The following is a 21,225-nucleotide window of genomic DNA, read 5'->3' as shown; positions in this document are numbered from 1 at the left end:
TTGATTTGAGTGGAGTAGAGTAGAGTGCAGTAGCTTATAGTATAGTGTAGTAAAATATTGCATAGTGTTGTGACATGGTGTCTCAAACAGTGGAGTCAAGTATCACAGACCAGAGCAGCGAGTTGTCAGTGGAATGGGTGTCGAACAGTGGAGTAGGGTGTTGTAGACATAGAGGGGATGGACATAGAGTGGAGCACAGAGTGGAGTAGAGCGTCATATATTTGCATAGAGTGTAGGAAAGCGTTGTAGAATGGAGTTGCATACAGTGGAGTAAAGTGTTGGATAATGGAGATGCGTAGAGTGGCAACAAATGTAGTATAGAGCATTATCGTGGAGTGGAGTACACTGAAATGGATAAGTGTAGAGTGGAGTAAGGTTTCACAGTGCGGAGTGTTGTGTCGCATACTATAATGGTGTGGAGTGCAGTAGAGTGGAGAGGTATAGCATACAGCCGAGCAATGTGTCATGAATTGGAGTACCATATTGTACAGAAGAGTGGAGTGGAGTGCTGTACAGTATTGGAATGTGATTTAGACTACAGTATATTGGAGTGGCATACAGTCTAGTTGAATTTAGTACAGTGGAGTGGTGCACAGTACAGTTTCATGGAGTGAGGTACAGTGGAGTGGCATACAGTGTTATAGAGTACAATGGCACTGAGTGGTGTACAGTATAGTGGCATACATTGGAGTTGTGGCTACTTAGGTGGGTGGCACAAGAAGTGCTGCAGGCCCACTAGTAGTATTTAATTTACAAGCCCTGGGTATATGATATCCCACTCTACAGGGGACTTACAAGTAAATTAAATATGCCAAATAGGTATACCAATCAACTCATGCTTAGGGCAGTGAGCACAAACACTTCAGCACTGGTTAGCAGTGGTAAAGTGCACAGAGTCCTGAAGAAAATTAAGCAAAAAGGGGAGGAGGCAGGCAAAATGTTTGGGGGTGACCCTCTAGAAAGGGCAATTTCCAACAATTAGTTTATATACTTCTGTTAGCATGTGGCCATAAATGGGTCTTTCTGTTGTTATGTAGTAATTCTGAAAATTTACATATGTAGTCTGGTTTATTTTTTGGGCTTTCTTGCTACTTATAGAAGCATTGTGCTATAAGATATCACTAAGTTGAAAAACCTTATAACTTAAAAAATACTTACACTACTTACCAGTTGTGGACCCCCCCTTTTTTAATTAATTTCACTTGACCAAAAGTCTAAAAACTTTCAGTCATTGGACAATGAAGCAGGTGTAACAGGTCTACAAAGCTTCGCACACATTCGTCAAATGGGTGCAAAGTTATTAGGCGATAAAAATCTCCAAAATCCTTGTCTCTGACTATATCTTCGACCACAGGTTACTATCGAACACTTTCCAAGATAGGTGCTTCCTTACGTGAGCATTGCCTCACGTGATCTATTTTCCCACCAAATATACACAAAGGACAAGGAGCACTCTCGGGTTCCACTTGCAATTTTATTCCATCTAGAAGACGCGTTTCGTTTCGGTGCTGTACATTTTTCAATTCTAGTGAGTAAGCTAGGACTCAGTTTGTGACTCTTTAAATAAACACATTTCCCTTCCCATTGGATAGGGTTTGGTAATCAATGAAAGGGGACTGCATTTCCCTCACCAGCTGAGCCATTCGGCATTCGCCTTCACAGTGTGTCTAATTTAAACAGTAGTTAATAACATTGATGAAATTGTGAGCGCTTTTAAATTTCTGCACAAGTTGAAAGTCTGCTTGATGATTTGATAGTATAACAGCACTATTTAGAAAGACCACACATTGTGAGGCAGCAGTTCTCACTTTTCCCTGTAATACATCATTAACGAACCTGTGTTTCACAGTGGCCTTCATCCAGCAGGTTTAAAAGACTCTCTTTTGAATAGTAAGCAATTTCATCAATGCTATCAACTAATGCTCCTTCTATAGTCCGGTGTGCCCACCCTAGGATACAGGGGTTTCCCCACCTGCACTGGAGCGGGCAGGGAAACCTGTGGTTGCTCTCACTTGTTGGGAGCAATTTCAATAACCCTGGGAGTAGTTTGCGTATTAGCGCTACGCATAGCTACGTGAAATGCACTTCGCACTACGCACGCTACGCGAACTGCGTAGTGCGGTAGGTAAATGCTGTTCGCACTGATTGCACAGTGCCGGATGCTTGTCCGCACTGTGCAATCATTGCAAATGGCACATCTCACACAGTGCAAGTGGTCGTTTTCTACCGCTCGAGTAGATTTGTACTCGAGCGGCAGCTTTCTCAACGTGGACTGGTAGTTTCTCATCGAGAGTGGTCGCGAGCATACGCGACTACTCGCAATGAGAAACCTGACCTCCCCGCGTTGAGAATCTCGCTGGGAGGCTTATTTTCCACGCTCGCGATCGGCAACTTGATATTGCTGATCGCGAACGAGGAAAAAGTTTTGGCGGGATGTTGATTTTGCTCGTTCGCGGTTGCCAACTTGACAATGAGGACCTCAAGCAAGCAAAAAATGCCCGCAACGCATTTTTGCACTGTGCTACGTGCAATTCACGTAGTGCGTAGTAGCGCAAACTACACACGCTTCGCAAGCGTAGCGTAGTACTATGCCCAGAGTTAAATTTCATATCTCCCACCAAGCAAGAACAAACACAAAGTCCCTCCCAGCTGGCGGGAGCTTTAAAAATGCTCCCGACATCTGGGAGTGGATTGCAGATCAATTTTCCTGCCCACAGTAATGCGGGCAGGGAAACAGATCTGAATATTGCTCCCGTCTGCAAGGAGCAGCATGTTTAGATGCTCTCTGAGGCCGGAAGCAATGCTGGCTTCTGCTAAATGTGGGGAGATGGCTGGGGGCATTGGGGATTCCTCCGCACCAACCAAGTAGGAAACCCTTAATTGACAGGGCACCTAGAGATGGGGTCCTCATGGCCAAAATCAGCCTGAGGAGAGGGGCTACGTGGCCCTAATCCACCTCTGGACATTGGCTGGGCCCTGGGGAATGGGTCCCTGGGGCCAGAATCAGTCTGGGGATGGGGGCTGCATCCTGCCTTCTCCCTTTAGAATATGGCTAGACCATGGAAAATGGGGTCAGTGGGGCTGAAATCAGCCTGGGGAGGGGGGCTGCGTGCCCTCCCCCCCATAAATGGTGGGGTCTCCGGGGCCAAAATAGGAAACCTCATGCCCTCTCCCCCTAGAAAATGCATTGGGCCCCAAGAGATACGGTCCCTAGGTCTAAAAGCAGCCTGGAGAGGGGGCCCGTGGGTTGTCTGCCTTTGGGGGGGGTTTGACCACAGTGCCTGCCTGTGGCAGTTGGATTAACATATGGTAATTAGATACTACTTTACATTAAAATGAACTCGAAATTCACAGAATAAAACAAAGGTTACAGGGACATTATAGTTAGGAAATAACATTACAAATTTAGAAATTCACAGAAAAGAACAAAGGTTACAGGGATGTTATAATCTAAAGTAGAACTAAAAAACCTTAGACATTTTTTACAAAACCAAAGGTTACAGAAAACGTATACTCCCGCCTTCACCATGCACTGCTAATTATCCCACATACAACATCAGTCATGACATCTTCTATGACATCATTGATAATATCAGTGCAACATTTACTATAAAATTAATGATGAGAAAACTGTGCACGGTGCTGTTATAGTTACCTTAGGGCACGAGGCACATAGTTACTTGAGATAACTCTAACTATAGCTATTGAGTTTCTATAGCTTTGTGGGTGTAAAATCTGAACCTAGCTATAATGTTCCTTTTGATTTTTAGGCAAAATATATATATTTGCCCAATAACCCATCCCACTTCTCAAAAAACAGGCTCCAACACAGCCCAGGATCAAAGCAAAGCAGTTTAATGTCACATTGTGACCACTCAATAACGTATTTCGGCCATGCTGCCAGCCTTTTTCATAACAATCAGCGCCACGTTGTGCATGTATTATATATGGTGACGCCGCTCAAAGAAGTGACAAGTGCAATGAATACAAAGGTAAGAACCATAATCCCCGAGACATTGCAAATACTAAAAAATGCAAATCATCACTTCATCCCAATCCATTCAGACAGGGTGAAATGTAGTAATTTCCCAAAACGCAAAATGAAATTAAATACAATGCACTACTCAGTCAGATACCCATTGCCAGACGTTAAAATACATCTACATCTGTTGCAATGGACAGCCCCTTAGATTACTAAATAAAATTCATGGATTTGGAAAGATGCCTCATACTCCACGCTTGATGAAGGTAAAATACTCATGTTGAAAAATAAACAGTGGCAGTTAACAGTGCTGACATCCTGACCCCGCGCCTCCTGACGCACTGCTGCTCAGGGAATGAAGTCCACTTTAGTCCTGAGGTCTTCAGGACACAAGAGGACCTCTTCGCCCCACCAGCAATGCGCCAAGAGGTGTGCTTGCAGTGTGTTGTAAAAAGGGGTGTGGCCTCATGCCACCTCTCAGCAATTCCACTTTGTGGGGCTTACTGGAGGTACCTAATGGTCTAGTTCGCCACTAAGGACCCTTAGCATTCAAGGGGACTTAATCCCCTAACCCAGAATGTGCCAGGAGGTACGTTTGCAGGGTGGTGCAGGGAGGGGGTGGGGCCTCTGGCGAGATGCCAGCTTTTCTTTTTGTTTGATATATTTAGAAGGGGGGCTGTGTGGCCCCCCTTCTCTTAATATTTTGTGGGCCTGACCCGCTTTTCTTTTGTTTTAAAGGTAAGGGGGCTGTGTGGCCACCCTTCCCTGGGCCACTTTTGGTCCTGGGAACTCCACCTCCCGGGGTCTGGCTTCGTTTAAAAAAAATAATATATATGTAAACAGTAAGGGGGCCACGTGGCCCCCCTTACCTTGGCCACTATAGGCCCCCGGGGACCCTATCCCCCGGGGCCTTGGCAGCCTTTAGTTTATTTTTTTGGAGGGGGGCAGTGTGGCCCCCCTCCTTAGGCCAAATATGGCCCCAGGGACCCCATCCCCCGGGGCTTTGCCTCTTTTTCTTTTTTTATTAATTCGGGAGGGGGGCCGCATGGCCCCCCTTCCCTGGGCCACTATTGACCCCGGGGTCCCAATCCCCCGGGGCCTTGTCTAAACATTGGAGACCATGGGGGAACCCCAATGCCCTCACGGTCCAAGCCGTCTCCCCACGTCCTGTGGGAGCCAGCGTTGCTTTTAGACAAGGGGAGCTGCTGACATGCAACTTCCCTTGTGCAAAAGCAATTATGTTTGCTTTGTGGAAGCTAGAGCAGGTTTCCTGCTCTCGCTTCCACGAAGCAAAGCAGAAGTTTGCAATGGCAGGGTGGGAGCAGAGCTCCTGCCCTGCCATTGCAAACTGCAATGTCCCCAGGATGGGCACGCCGGGACATTGCTGGAGCCGGCCCTGGGGGTGTGGCAGTCCCCAGGGGCAAGGAGTGCTCCAGGAGGAATAAAGTGTGCCCCGGGGAGGTGGTGGTTCCCTGGGGCAGTGTGGGGAGGTCCAGGAGCTCCCCCACATGAATTGACATTATTGAAGCCCCAGGGAGGTGTCGGTCCCCGGTGCTTTGGGGGCCTGCAAGGCCCCCCCGCCCTGAATTTCTGTGAGCCCAGGTAGTTGGTGGTCCCCGGGGCAGTATGGGGGGCAGGAGCCCCTCCACACCTGTTTATTTAAATTGAAGCCCTGGGCAGATGGCGGTTCTCTGGGCAGCGTGGGGGGGAGCCTCATCACGCATTTTTATTTAAAGCCCCTGAGAGGTGGTGATCCCCGGGGCTGTGGGGGCTCACATGGCCCCACATATATGTTGCACATTGCCCCTGGGACCTGGCCCACCCAGGGGTTTATTAAAATGAAGCACGGAAGCCCGCACTTCATTTAAAAAAAAATTGTGGGATTCGCAGCGCAAATCCCGACTTTAAAAAAAATATATATATTTTGGCCATGGGATCGGCCTAGGGGTTCAGGGTGTTTCCACCCTGCCCCCTTTTTGTGTTTTTAGTCCTTTTTTCTTGTGACTCGGTTCAACCGAGTCACAAGATGGCTTCCAACACTTTCTGGATTGAAGTATTGACAGGCAATCAGAATCAAGCTCGGGAGGGTTCGCGGATCCACCGCGGTCACCAGATATATAATTTTTTCAAATATGAATATTTCAGGAACTACTGAACAGATTTACACCATTTAACAAAAAGAACGCTTTTTGAACCAAGAACTACCTTTTTACCAAATTTGGTGTAATTCCGTTCAGCAGTTCAGGCTGTAACTTTGTCTAAAGTTTCCTATGGAAATTAACATGGAGCCCCCTTTTTTCTTGGGCGCCCCTTGATGAATCACCCCGAAACTTTCAAGACAGGAGTTGACCTGAGCTGGGCATTAGTTTTGAAAATTTTGCAAAGATTCATCAAATGGAGCCAAAGATATTGGCAAAAGAAAAAACAGTGTTCCTATGGAAACTAGGTCCTAACTATAACTACCTACTGGCGACCGCCAGTAGGTAATATATATATATATATATATATATATATATATATATATATATATATATATATATATATATATATATATATATATATATATATATATATATATATATATATATATTTCAGTACATAAAATAAAGGGTGAAAACTACCAAGAAAAGATAAACAGACTATTATTTCTCAACTGCCGATAAGAGAGGGGCTAGTACATGAAGCTTTAATAGATATAGCGAATAGTGTTACCTGAACTACCTTACATATCAACTGTATAATTACATGTATATGAATTGCGAGTAAGACTTGTTAATTCTCAATAGGTCAAACAGCCTGACAGAGAGGAGTATCGTGGGACACTACCAGAAACTTCAAGGCAGTCTCTCTTCTTTCGCTCCCAAATCCAATTCCCTCAGGTGGATACCTTTGAATTAGAAATACAAGAAGGTTAATTGATAGTATTCATTTTGGGGGTGCTGGGAAAAGTTATTCTGCTCCTGTGGAATCATTGGTACCAGGTTAGTGTTCTGACAGTGGCATAGAGTGTAGTTGTGTGCAGTGGAATATCTGACAGTAGAGTGGCATGGAGAGGAGTGGGGTAGACTGAAGTGGTGTACAATAGTGTTGTAGAGAGGAATAGTGTACAGTGGAGAAGTGTGGCTCAATGATTAGAGCGGCAGACCCTGATGCAGAGGTCTAGCCCAGGACCAGGGTTCAAATCCCCGCCTCGGCGGGTCTTGGGCTCAATAATTCCACGGACCTGATAATTCTCGCCTCGGTGCCTATTCCAATCATGGAGTCCCACTCTGCAACTCTGGGCAATAGCTTGCTTAATCTCCACAACGGCCCCAACAACGCTAAGGATGCCTGGCCTCCACCTTGGGGGTGCCCAGGAGTGGATGCCTCACAGGGAAAGCCAGGATGGGTTCCACAGCGGTATTCGTACAAGCGCCTTGAGACCCTTGCGGGTGAGTAGTGCGCTATACAAGTATCAAATTTACATTTACATTTTACAGTGGAGTGGTGTAAAGTGGAGTGAGGTACAGTTTAGTGGTGTGGAATGGAATTGCATCGAGTGTAGTGCCATTGAATGCATTGTCATAGATTGCAATAGCATAGAGTCTAGTATCATAGAGTGGGGCTGCGTACAGTGGAATAGCCCAGAGTGGAGCAGCATATAGCGGAGGTGCATACACTACAGTGTCATAGAATGGAATGGCGTAGGAAGTGTACTAGCATACAGTGAAGTGATTTAGAGTGTAGTGGCATACAGTGCAGTTTGGTAGTGTGGAGTTGCCTAGAGTGGGTTAGAGTGGGGTGGTGTACAGTGGATTAGCATAGCGCGGAGTGGCATTTAGTCTAGTGACATTAAGGGAAGTGGCGTAGAGTGTAATAGCATAGAGTGGAGTGTCATAGAGTGGAGCAGTGTAGAGTGGACTTGGGTACTTGAAGAGACAAAGCGTAAAAGTGTTTGAACAGATGTAGCTGTAATATGTAGGGGTGGGCGGAATTTGCGTAATCGCGTTACGCAAATCTCTGCGAAACGGTAAAAACTCTCAGCGAACACGCGGAATTGCTTGTTCGCGATGCTTTTTTCCTGTTCACAGTTGCTGTTTGCGTGCTCGGGGAGAAATATCTCGCGAACACGCATTTTGAGAACGCGAACAAGAAAAAATTTCGCGAAGTCGCGGAAAGCAGAATTTTGGGCAATTTCGCGTTCTCCGCGGAACGAGAAATTCCCGAAATTCCGCAAATTCCGCGAGCGGAACGGAATTTACCGCCCAGGCCTAGTAATATGCCAGGAATATAGATTATGAGATGTAAATGCAAATGTTTGGTAGTAGGAGGTGTAAACAGTGTAAGTAGTATTAAAGTTATAAGTGTTAAAATACTTTGTTATCAATTGTGCCACACCGTATACCATGGTAACTTTGTGGTATACCCGGTACATCCCATTAAGAAGGCAGTATCTGACTGGCTATTCACTGTCATTACAAAACATGAAAAAGGCAGCCAGCACAGTTTCTCTGTATTCTGGGTAAACGTCATATATATAGGTAAATATTAGGCTGAATTTGTGATCCTACCTATTATCATTCCAAAAAGTGATAATAGAGAAGTGTATTTATAATTTCCTATATATTTTTCCAGCAATTTAAGAAGAACTGTGCTACTTAAAAAAACAATTTAAATATGTTAAAAATTGAAAATAAAATGTAGTCCACTATATTCACAGAATATAGTGTAGTACAGTGTATGTAGAGTTTTTTAATATATGTATTTTTTTAAAAAAAAATTTAAAACACTGTGGTACACCCGAGCCAGTACTGTGGTGCTCCATACATTTTATGAAATATATAGAAACATATACATAGTTTTCCCCTTCCTATTAACACTTTAATAAAGTGGATAGGTATGGGAAAAATATCAAACCTAATGCTTACCTATATCTAAGGACGAAACGCAGAACACAGACAAAGTGCATCTAAAAACAACATGACTTCCTTTAAATTTTGTAAAGGAAGTCATTAGCCAATCACATAATTACATATCATCGCTATATACTGCTATACTTCCGTGAAATTCTGAAAATTTTTACAAAAATCCCACCACAACAGAGTATGGTAAAATGCCTTATAACTTAAAAAATAATTACCCTACTTACTTGTATTACCCAAAGGGTCATCTGCACACTATAATGTGTAATTCAGCTAATTTGTTTCAAAATCCGTGTGCACACAAAGTCTATGGAAAAATGCATTGATGCCCAAATGCTTTTGGGATCCCCCTTTTGTCTTTGTTCTCCCTTAACCAATAACCATGAAATTGTCCATACTCTGCCAATGTATAAAATGCAAAAAGAAGCTTGGATTATGTCATCAGTGATATATTCAATGAAGTAATTTGAGATGTCAACAGTGATTTCATAAATGATGTCATAGAACATCTCATGAGTGATGTCATATGTGAGGTCATTAGCAGTGCATGGCGAGGGTCGAAAGTCATAGGTAACTCTTGCACTTTCTCTTTCCCCTCCAGGGGTATCCACAAACCCTGGGTACCTTTACAATACCCAGTATATTGGAATAAAAAGACACAAATATGTTGTGGATACCCTATGTGTAAAATAAGTTATGATTACTTATTTGTAATCACCAATGCAAAAGCGATTCCTGAATCAGTTGGAAATTCTTATACAATGCTGCCATGTTCCAAAGTCCTTCACATGACGATATACTGCTCCTGCCTGTGACTCGTCCACAATCAGGAGGTATTTTTCTAGCTGCATCAACGGCATTTCATTTCATAACTTTCGACATTCTCTTCCTCCTAGACTGCACCTGTGCTGGAAAGAGCTTTGGTTTGTGCCATAAGATTTTTTTTGCAAGGACATCCAGTTCTGGTTTAATGAACCTTCTTTGTCGTCGCCTGGATTCCATTGTTGTGTTTGTTTTTTGAGGTGCAAATGACCTGCTTTATGAAGTTATTTAAACTCTTGGGTCTCTTTTTGACAGTGAAGAGCCTACTTGTGTCTGCTGCAGATGCATTTGTAAGGTTTGGTATGGTTTGACTGCAGCCTGACTGTCATTTCTGGTGCATGTGCCAATTAATTGGTGGAAATCACATTAAGGGCAACATTAGTGATTTAGCATTTGTTTTGCTTCTATCAATGTATGCAAAGATTACTTTCCTATTTTCTGGAACTGTTGCTGGCCCTGATTACATTAAATCAGCCACTTTGTGCACAACTTAAGCCAGTAAGAGTGCTCTGTAGGTCAAACCCTTGCACTAACATATGTGATCTGTCACAAAAGACTTAGAGCCTGATTAGGAGTTAGACAGTCCATTGGCCTGCCAAACCCATGGTGGAGGTGCTTTGGCGGCCAGGGACCGCTACACCAGTGGTCCGACTGCCGTATTACAACTATGCTGGTCAGACCGCCAGGGGACCACGCAACTGCCATGGGACCGCATTCCCTGGTGGTGATGTGGCAGTCAGAGGTGAGCAGTATGCTGGCTGTAAGGCTGCAGCACTGCCAACCATTATACGAGTTGTCCTCACTGCCAGGATTTCATGGCGGTGTTCACACTATGAAATTGTGGCAGTGAGGAAACTGCTGCCTCTTGGCTTTTGGTGCATGTGGGAGGCACATGGTGTACTCTCTGTGTGCATGCACCACCTTTTCAGCATGGCATGAACTTAACAGTCCATGCTGTGCAGGAAAGGGCATTGCCATTCTCATTGCGGTGCCTTTTTCAAAGGCGCCGCTGTGGGAACGCCAAAGAAACGTCTGCCAGACAACGAGGAACCTCGTAATCTAGCAGGCAGCTGGCAGTTGAGTTTGGCGGTGCGGGCGGTTAGGTGTCGCCAAGCTCCCACACCACCAAAATTGTAAACAGGCCCTTAGTATTCACAAAGTCAGTGCAACTGACTTTGCAAAAGTAAATTCTCAATGCAGAAACGCGTATTGTGATTTGCAATTGACATTATGAATGGCAATGAAAACATAATGAACAATCATGAGTCACAAATGGATAGGTGAAGCTAAGGGGCATTTCTCTCCCCCTGTGAATAGAAAGGGAATATGCAACTGGACTGAAACTTTTTTTGTGTTTTCAAACCCATGGAATAGTTTGCTCCTGCCGAGGGCCGCTGAAAACCATTCACCTGTGCAGGTGGTGGACATCTGAATGTGCAAACAATGGCAGCACAAACCACTGCATGTGCTCTCCAATTTTCCATTCACAATGTGCTAATGTCTACGGCACTGTGCATTCTGCACCCTCAGGCATCATGGTTCACAATGGAGGCATATTGAAATGCTGGGTGGAGGATGCCTGTCCCATGTAATTGTAATTGTATTTGTAATTGAATTTACATATCCCTTAATGTACCCCTGAAGAGGCATTGAAGCACTTTTCGTCTAGTAGAATGCTACTCTGGAACCCAAAAGAATTAGTGGTGAATTAGTATAGTGAAATATGAATTAGTTTAAGGGGTGGACATGTGAGTCTGCTAGTTGGACTGAAAATAATAATGGAGGGATAGAAGAGGGAAGAGTTTAGAAAGTGTTTATGGGGAGATCATAGTATTAGAAGGAGGTTTGGGATGAGTAAACAAGAGATAGAGAGTTAATTTGAGGGGTGGACATGTGAGTCTGTTAGTTGGACTGGAAAGACAGAAGAGAGAAGGGCTTAGAAAGCATTCATTTGGAGATCATAGTAGTAGGAGGAAGTTTGGGATGAGTAAAGAGTGGGAGGGGGGAAGAGTCTGTATAAGTGGATTAGTGAAAAAACAGGTCTTGGATGCGTTTAAGGATGTATACATGCTGTAAGGGTTTAGAAAGGGCTGTTTGGGAGATCTAAATAGTAAAATTATGTTTCTGGTGATGCAAGGAGGAATAGAGGAGAGAAGAGTGTAGAAAGTGTTATTTTGGAGATCATGGTAGTAGAGTGAGGTTTGGGATGAGTCAAGGAGTGGAGGTAGAGGATATATTGAAAGAGGCCTAGGGTGAGATATGGGGTAGTGCATAGGAGGGCTCAATATTTAATTATTTATTTATATTTCATTTTACAGTAGAAATAAAGTTATACATATATGGATACATAAGTAAAAGGAAGGTATATATGTGTAAGGGAGGTAATATATCAGGATTTAAGTTGCACTTATTAAACTCGGACTTTTAAGTGTTGCTGTACTTTAAGCTTTTTACTTCAAAACAAAAAGAGAGAGAGGGTGAAAGCTAAGGAACCACTCTTAGTCCCCCTGGGTCATCATAATCAAACAACAAAAGAGTGTCTCCACATAATAAAGAAACATTTTTAAGGAAAAGAGAGAGAGTCACTCTAAGGGAAAAAAGGAACCCTCACTCACCAACCTGGCTGGTGACATGCTTCATCATAGGGTCCCCACCAGAGATGCCGAATGCATCTCTGGTGTGCTACAACGCTTAAGTATAGCGGAGCGTTTTATTTGAAAAAACCTTCAGTGAAGTGTAATAAGTGAAAGAAATAGTGAAATTAAAAATGGGGCCTTTTTTATCCTCAAAAATAATTTTTAATTGCGGGAAAAAGGGCACCAATTAAAATGAAGTGAAGTGGATGTCCCTAACTGGTAATTAATCGACCAGATACATCCTAACAAGTGAACATACGGTCAACATGTTTCAGCTTCCATGCGTAATGTGTTGAAGCTTTCGTCAGGACTAAGAGACACCTCAATGAAAATTTAACATAGGATCAACTGCCGGCTGAAAAACCTACTAGGTCCCAGCAGGCCTGGAGATGTCCAGGCCTGCTGCGACCTAGTAGGTTTAAATTTTCATTGAGGTTCCCGCTACCCAGCAGTTCCTGAGGAGCGGAGTATTCCAAATTTTATACTCCCTTGGCTTTCGGGAAATTCTTGAAGGTTTCCACATAACCGTGAGTTGTTATATAAGATTACACCACAGGTTAGGGTAAGCCTTAGCGTGCTTATACCGCCGTGGTGTCCTTTGTGGTGTGATTATAGAAAATCAAATGTATGCAAGATGATAAGATGCACGAACGAAGGAAAGACAAAAGCAAAAGTTCCATACTTAAAAACAGTGGGTATATAACACCACTTCGCCAGGAAAAACAACATACAAACAGGGCATATTCACAAACCCAAAACAGTATATAACATGTATAATACATAAGCAAAGATGGTATGAACATCTCAAAATATACACACATGAAGACGGTACTAATAGGAGAGAAATCCTCCCTATGAAACTGCACAACCGTAATAGTGGAACACACCTTCCTTTGGGGGAACACCTCCCTAAGAAACACCGTAATAGAGAAACACACCTCCCTATGAAACAGAACAAGCACAACGTAATAGGGGAACAGACCTCCCTATAGGGGAACTCACCTCCATAAGAAACAGAACAAAACCATCTAGGGGAACACACCTACCTATGAAACAGAACTGGGGCACTAAGCTCCCACAACCACACACCGTAATAGGGAAACACACCTCCCTATGAAACTGAACAAAACCATAAAGAACAAAATGTATTAGGGGAAACACACCTCTCTATAGGGCAATACACCTCCGTATGAAGCAGAACAAAACGTAATAAGGGAACACACCTCCCTATAGGGGAACACACCTCCCTATTAAACTGAAGACAAAAGCTCAGCTCCAGTAAGCGTAAACAGAACCAAGTACAAGCAGAACTCAAATTTAAAGAAACATTGTAAGATGCTTGAAGAGCGCACGTTAAGCATATTAAGCATAAAATAAAGCATACATTATGCAAACCTACAGTATAAATCAAGTATAGGTGAGATAAAAACAAATACACTTTCAGATAAAAGAACACAGTAATAACATGCTGAATTAACATGTACTGAGTGCATCAGGTGTGCGTGTCACCGTACACCAGTGGAAGAGATGACACGCTCGTCTTCACCTAAGCTCATGAGGCTGTTAGCATCCAAAGCAGTGTAGCGCAGAGACTCCGTCCTGGTTAGCGTCTCAGAGAGCTTGTAAGAAGTAAACCAAGATGTACTGTGTCCTTCCGAGAGACACATCATCTGGATGTCAGTAACCCGAAGAAAACACTAACTGCCGCGAAAATCAGCACACTTTGAACCTTCTAATACCACAACGTCACAAACTGCAGCCGACCATAGCCATGTTCACAAAACGTTATTGACAACGCGGTTGGTAAAAGATGTAGTAAGCTGGAAATTGCAATCAACTCCTGAGTACAATGACAATCGCAAGATGGTGGCACGCACAAGTGACGCCACGCCAGGTGGCTCCCGGATTCACTGTGCTCCCAAACGTCCAAGAAGTCAGGAAAGATTGCGAGAGAGCACACGTCAAAAAGGATCGAATAGCCGTATCGCAGAAGACCTTAAAAATGGTAAGCCTGCGTGCGCTATGCACAGCTCATGCAAAGTTTGAATGATGGCAGCGGTTCAACTGCCATGGTGCAGCAGTACCCACGTTTGGCGTGTAAATCGGCAAAAAGAAACAAAATGCCCACACTCACCGAATGACACACGGCCAGCAGTTTCTGCCTCATTAAACAAGAGTATCAGCTCACAAAGGTGCAGTTTTTTCCCAAACAAGACACTCGCTTCTGCCAATTCCTCTGGGGTGCCAAAAATTCAGTATCCTCAGCATCCAGTACACTAGTTTCTTTCAACATGCCGGGCTAAAAATACACAGTGCAGCACTTCGGAAATAGATCACAGGTTCACAGTCAACACCAGCCTCTGCATTCTTAAAAAAAAGTGTGGCGGCACTCCAGAGGTGCCGGTGTTCCCAAAATGATCTCCTTTAACAGGAAGCAAAGGACAAGTTCCCCATGCAGTCTGGACACAAAAGCCTCGGTGACAGCTCACAGCAGCAGCAGCCACAGAGACAGACAGTGGAAAGCCCTCCTTCTGAAACTCCTCACTTCACAAACAGCGGGGACACAGGCCAAAACTGTCTAGTTACAAGGCATCTGGATGACCACAGGCTCCACAATAACTGTTTGAAGGCCGGTAGAAGAAGAGCAAGACAGTCCTGTTCCAATGCAGCAGGGTAGGGAAAAGGAAAGTCCAACAGGAACTGGCAATTACGTGGTAGGGCGACCGATGGAGTGGTCACTGGTGGGGCTCCGGGGTGCCAGCTTCCTCAAATACACAGCTTGTAAGTTCTCATGAAGTTCCTTTTCCTTGAAGTTTATTTAGGCTTCATTATCCATTGAAGTAGCACACGCAGGTTCTTCTCAAATCGTCGCCAGTGTTAAAATGAAGGCTGTCTCGTAGATAGGTTGTGTAGAAAACAAGTTATTGGTTTATTCATCAGGTTACAGGTTCAAATATAAGTTACAGTATGGTAGTAAGATCCACAATATGCCCCACCAGGAGCAGCCTCCTTGCTTTGAAGCCCATCTGCTCCAACTCACCTCTCCTCAAGCACAAACACACTGAACATTCCAATGACATCACCATTGGCTGAGCAGCAAGACAGAGAACACGAATCGGGAGGATGCATTAACCATCAAGTAGATTATAACAGATTCACAATCAAATTCGTGTCTCAGAAAAAATCATGATACAACTTTTTGAGGAACCACCCTTTGCAGTGAGGCATGCACATCCCTCACTTCACAAAGTCTGAGACTGGCCACAATATAATGCAATGATTGCACTGCAACCAGCCTCTTTTGTGTATGAGCACATGGTGCGATCAGCCAGGAACAAGTTAATGTCCTGGCAGATCCAAATCAACTGGCCATGTACAGCACTTATTTGCAGCTCTTAGAAACAGTGGACGCAATATGAAGAACTATAAAAAGACAAGTTATTTCTTTTAATCATCAAAAGTCTAAAAAAGACCCTTATAGGAGCACTCATACATGCCCTCAGACTCCACCCATTCAGCCTACCTTTCAACAATACATTCTTCCAACTACTCATTCAAGCTACTGCTCTCATCTGATCCTTCGAGGCATGCACTCGGTGACCTGCAACCACTCACACAAGGACAGAGCACTAGGTGACGAAAGTTGTATAGAGGAGCTTTACAAATACTCATTAACATAATATAACATCACATATCAGTGTTAAAATCTGTCTACTTCCTTTGCAGGATTCATTTCCTTAATTTCTACTTCAGGCAGATGTCTGTTACTTTTACTTGAATGTCTCTTAGCAAGTCTGGTTCATGCTTACTGAAATCTCATTGCTACGTAACAGCACTAAACAATCAACCAAGGCATACATTTCATGCATTACAGCATGGCCTACTCAGCAATGCCTAGAGATATGTATAATAACACACGTGTGTTGATTTGCTTCCTGACACCCCCCTAAATGAAAGTTATTTCACTTGCATTAGACTATGAAAAGGGCCTGGGATGGGCACACCTTCGAACAACTCCGTCAGTGCAGTCATGGATTCCAAAAGATGCACAGGAAGTGACGTATAAGAAGCTGAGCTCTGCCCTAAAGGAGCACAGTGTAGTTAGGAGTGATTGTAAGACTGTTGTGACCTGGGTAAGGGGGCACTAGGACCCTGTACCTGACTGGTGGGGAGGGGACAGGAACCGGACACCACTTCTGGTCAGTGGAGTGGGGAGGGTATACAGAAACAACGAGGGCAGGAAGACGGAGGCACATGTGGGCAGCAAGACCTATAGCAAAGATAAGTAATAAAGCATGTACAGAAACTGACTTGACTCTGGCGTGTTTCCTGGGGCGGAGAACACGACAACTGGCGACGAAGGCGGGATCTCAAGAATACAGCAGACGCGTGTGCCCAGGTCTTTCGTGACCGAGTGACGGAGCCAGGAACCCACCCTGGTACGCCGGCGAAGAACAGGAGAAGAATCGACACGACATCAGGAGCCACCCCGATTGCAGGAAGAAGTGGACCCAGGAGCCCACCCTGGTCCGAGTGCTGAGATACAGAGAAATGAAGAAACGACGCGGGAGCCCACCCTGGCCGCAGTGAAGAAGCGGTAAGAGGCCCCCGACCGCCTGACAACAAGCGGTGCACCCGCCTGTGCATGTGAGCAATGCGTGTATAATTGAAATAGGTGCACCCGACTGTGCCCGTGCCCCAACCGCCCGCCGCATCACGAAAGACTGCAGCATCACGCGTAAATTCAAGGAAATATCGCGCGAATACAGCGGCTATTTTGGGGTCAGGCGGGAGCAGCGAATCAGCGTCCAGGAAGGCCCAGCGGCCATTTTGAGGTCAGGCGAAGACACCAGAAGTCCCGATCTCGCGAGACTGCGGCGGCCATTTTGAGGTCAGGCAGACTCAGCCAATAAGCAACGAGGAAGGCCCGGTGGCCATTTTTTTTTTTGTGCTGAAATTTTTTATTGAATTTTTATAGAACAAATACATCAAAGCATAAACACCAGAAAATGAAGAGAAAATAAATCCATGTTGAAAGAAACAATGCAGAGAGATACTGGTGAATAAATATGATATAAATATGATATAAATATGCATTTAAATAGATAAATACTAATTGAAGTAATAATTATGTCAAGGCATAGAATGATACATTATAAAGACATAACCTATAAGGAGAGGAGAAGGGAAGAAGCTTAGACAACAGAAGTGCAGGAAGTATGAATAGATAGAACAAAGATAAAGTGATTAGATAAAGACAGAAGAACAGTACAACGAATAAAGCAGAGGATACAGAAGGCAAAGAAAAGAAAAGAAATAAACAAAGGACAAGAAAGGGTAAAAGCTGATTAATGTGCTTGGGTAAAAGTAGAAGCAGGAGAATTAGCAGCATTTGATTTAAGAAATGGAGACCAAATTCGGAGAAAGGTGTCAGCTTGATCCTGAAGGTTATAGATTGTGCGTTCATGTGAGGCAGTCTGGATCATCGCTACCAACCAATCTTCCTGAGAGGGAGGTAAAGATGATTTCCAATGACGCAAGATACATATTTTAGCAGTAGCAAGTGAGGTATGAAAAAGACGGAGTTGTGGTTTCGAGAGCTTTGGGGAGTGGCGTAAGTCATGCAGGAGAATGTTAGTTGGTGTAAGTGGCAATTTTAGGGGCATAGTGGAATTCAAAGTAGTACCAATGTAAGCCCAATAAGATTGGATACTGGGGCATTCACAAATGATATGAGTAATATCGCAACCTGAATTGGTACATCTCCAGCAGTTAGAATGGGAAAGAAGACCAGCTTTGTGCAATTTGACTGGAGACCAATGCCAATCATGTAGTATTTTGAAAAGACAAAATTTGAGCCTTGATTCACGAGCTCCCTTGTTCAAACTCTCTAGAATCAAATCCCATTCAGTGTCGGAAAAGGAAATTGAGAGGCGAGCTTGCCATTTACGCTGAAGATCATGTGAAAGAGATTTAGAGAAAAGATGGGACGATAAAATTTTGTATATACCAGAGGTAACACCTTTAAATTTCCCCCAAATGTGCAAATAGGATAAAATAGGGGAGTCTTGTAGTAGCCATGGCGAGGACCCCATATGGGTCTTCAGACATTGCTGGAGCTGAAGGTATTTAGAAGAATGATGTAGGGGAAGATCAAATTCTACCCTTAGCTGAGAGAATGGCTTAAAATCCCCATCATGCAGAAGCTGGTCCGGATAGAGGATGCCTGCAGCACGCCAATCAGGCCAGGATAACATACGACCATTGATACGAATGCCCGAATTATTCCATAGGGGGGCCTTGATGTGAATTCTTGAATTCGAACCTAGCAACCTATGACTTCTCTGCCAGGATTTATGCATGGCAGATAGTATCGGATTTTTCGGGTCGAGACGACTAGTGCCACTACCATACAAAGGAGTAAGATTCGATTCCGAGGATAGAAGATGACGTTCTATTTGGACCCATTGTGGCAAGTCTTTAATACCAGGTAAAAAATATGAGAGTTGGGAAATATGTAACGCCAAAGAGTAGTGTTCAATGGATGGAAGACCAATGCCGCCAGATAATTGATGAGCCTTCAACTTAGTTATGGCAAGACGTGGCTTAGCGGTGCCCCAAATGAAGGTTTTAATCTGGGCGTCTACTGACCGGAGTAAGGATAAGGGAATCTGTAGGGGAAGCATACCCAGAATGTAAATAAATCTTGGAAGGGTAACCATTTTAACAGCCTGAGCCCTACCCCAAAGAGAAAGACCCAAAGCCTTCCATTTATCAAAATCCCGTCGCATTTGGGAGATAAGAGGAGACAAATTATCTGTAACCATATCTTGTAACCCTTTATTAACTAGGACACCCAAGTATTTGAGGCGTGAGGACTGCCAATGAAAAGGAAAACCAAAGATGGCTGCTTTTGTGGTACCGTTAGAAATAGGTAAAGCCTCACTTTTGTCCCAATTAATCTTATAACCTGAAAAGGAAGAGAAATCATTAATAATTTGAAGAAGAGAGGGGATCGACCGAGGAAGACGAGTGAGAGTGAGTAAGATATCATCAGCGTACAGGTATATTTTGGAATGTCCAATGGGGAGGGGAATACCAGAAACTTCATCAGATTGACGGATGGTAGCAGCCAAAGGTTCCATAGCCAAAAGAAACAGAAGGGGGTATAATGGACAACCTTGGCGTGTCCCTCTCTTAATTGTAAAGGTATCAGACAGAAATCCACCACAATTCACTTGAGCAGAAGGATGATTGTAAAGTAAACGTACTTTATCAATAAATTTTGTACCTAAGCCAAATTTTTCCATGACCGTAAAAAGATAATTCCATTCGATGCGATCAAACGCTTTTTCTGCGTCAAGTGAGAGGGCTAACGCATCATCTGTGAGATGTTGAGCCGACCACAGTGCATGGGCCAGAGAACGCAAATGATTCCGGGAAGAGCGTCCCGGTACAAAGCCTACTTGGGAATGGTGTATCAAAGAAGGCAAAACTTTACGCAAACGGGACGCAAGGATACTAGCCAGGATTTTAATATCAGAGTTCAACAGGGAAATGGGACGATAACTACTGCAAAGCTGGGGATCTTTGCCTGGCTTTGGTAGCACAACAATAATAGCTTTGTTAGAAAGGGGACCCAATGAGGATGCAGCATCCGCCTCCTGGAATGCGGCATGTAAAGTGTCAATAATATTGTGACCTGCCCAACGATAGAATTCAGGAGGAAACCCATCCTCGCCAGGGGCCTTGTGATAGGGCAGGGCAGCAATCGCACTGGAAACCTTGTCCCTAGTTATTTCACCCTCAAGGATGGCCTTACCATCCGCTGAGAGAGAAGGGAGATGCACCTTCGCAAGAAATGCCGTCATCTTAACCCGAATCCATTCGATTATCAGAAGTATAAAGGGATTCGTAAAAGGAGGTGAACTCATTGACAATGTCTTGAGGTTTTGTGCACAAGTGTCCTTGCGCAGATCTGATGGCCGGAATGGCCATAGATGCCTCCCTTTGACGCAACTGCGCGGCTAGTAACCTTCCCGCCTTTTCTCCTTGCTCGTAGTGTCGACCTTTCATTTTCTGTAAGGCGTATTCTGCCTTAGATGTAAAGAGACTGTTTAAAGCCATTCGGGCTTGTTCGAGCAATTTACGATTTTGTAAGGACGGAGAAGTGATATATAAGCGAGAATAGGTTTGTATATCATGTTCAAGCTCCACTTGTTTCCTCGCATTTTGCTTATTAGCGAGTGCTGCATCACGCATTAATTGTCCCCTTAAAGTAGCCTTAGCTGCAGCCCAGAGAGTCCTGCTGGAGGTCACGGACCCCTGATTAGTAGAAAGATAAGTTTGAAGGTGTGATTGCAGGTGGGATTTACCAACAGGAGTCCTGTGGCGCTGAATGTTCATTCGCCAGGGCTTACGTCCAGGACTAGAAAGTCCCAGTTCAAGGGAAAGGAGAACCGGAGAGTGGTCAGACAATGCCGCTTCCAGAATGCAGGAATCCGTGACCAACTTAACTGCATTCTGTGAGATGAGGAAGTAGTCAAGACGAGAAAACGTACCATGAGTCGACGAAAAGAAAGTATATTCCTTATCCGTTGGGTGACTGATACGCCAATGGTCAACCAACCCGATATCTGAGATAATGTCACCTAGCAAAGCCCTATCTGACGCATTGCCCCTATCTAATGGACCAGTTTTATCTAGAATAGAATCTTGCGTCACATTCCAGTCTCCACCAATCAAATATTGCGATGCATTAATCTCGAGCAACAAGCGGGATAATTGAAGAAAGAATGTTTTCTTGGTACCCGTAGGGTAATATACAGACCCTACACAGACGTGAGAATCACCAATTTTAAGTTTAGCAAATACGTAGCGGCCA

The sequence above is a fragment of the Triturus cristatus genome, chromosome 5_1, assembly GCF_964204655.1.
Source record: "Triturus cristatus chromosome 5_1, aTriCri1.1, whole genome shotgun sequence".
NCBI lineage: Eukaryota > Metazoa > Chordata > Amphibia > Caudata > Salamandridae > Triturus > Triturus cristatus.
This window is presented reverse-complemented; position numbering follows the sequence as displayed.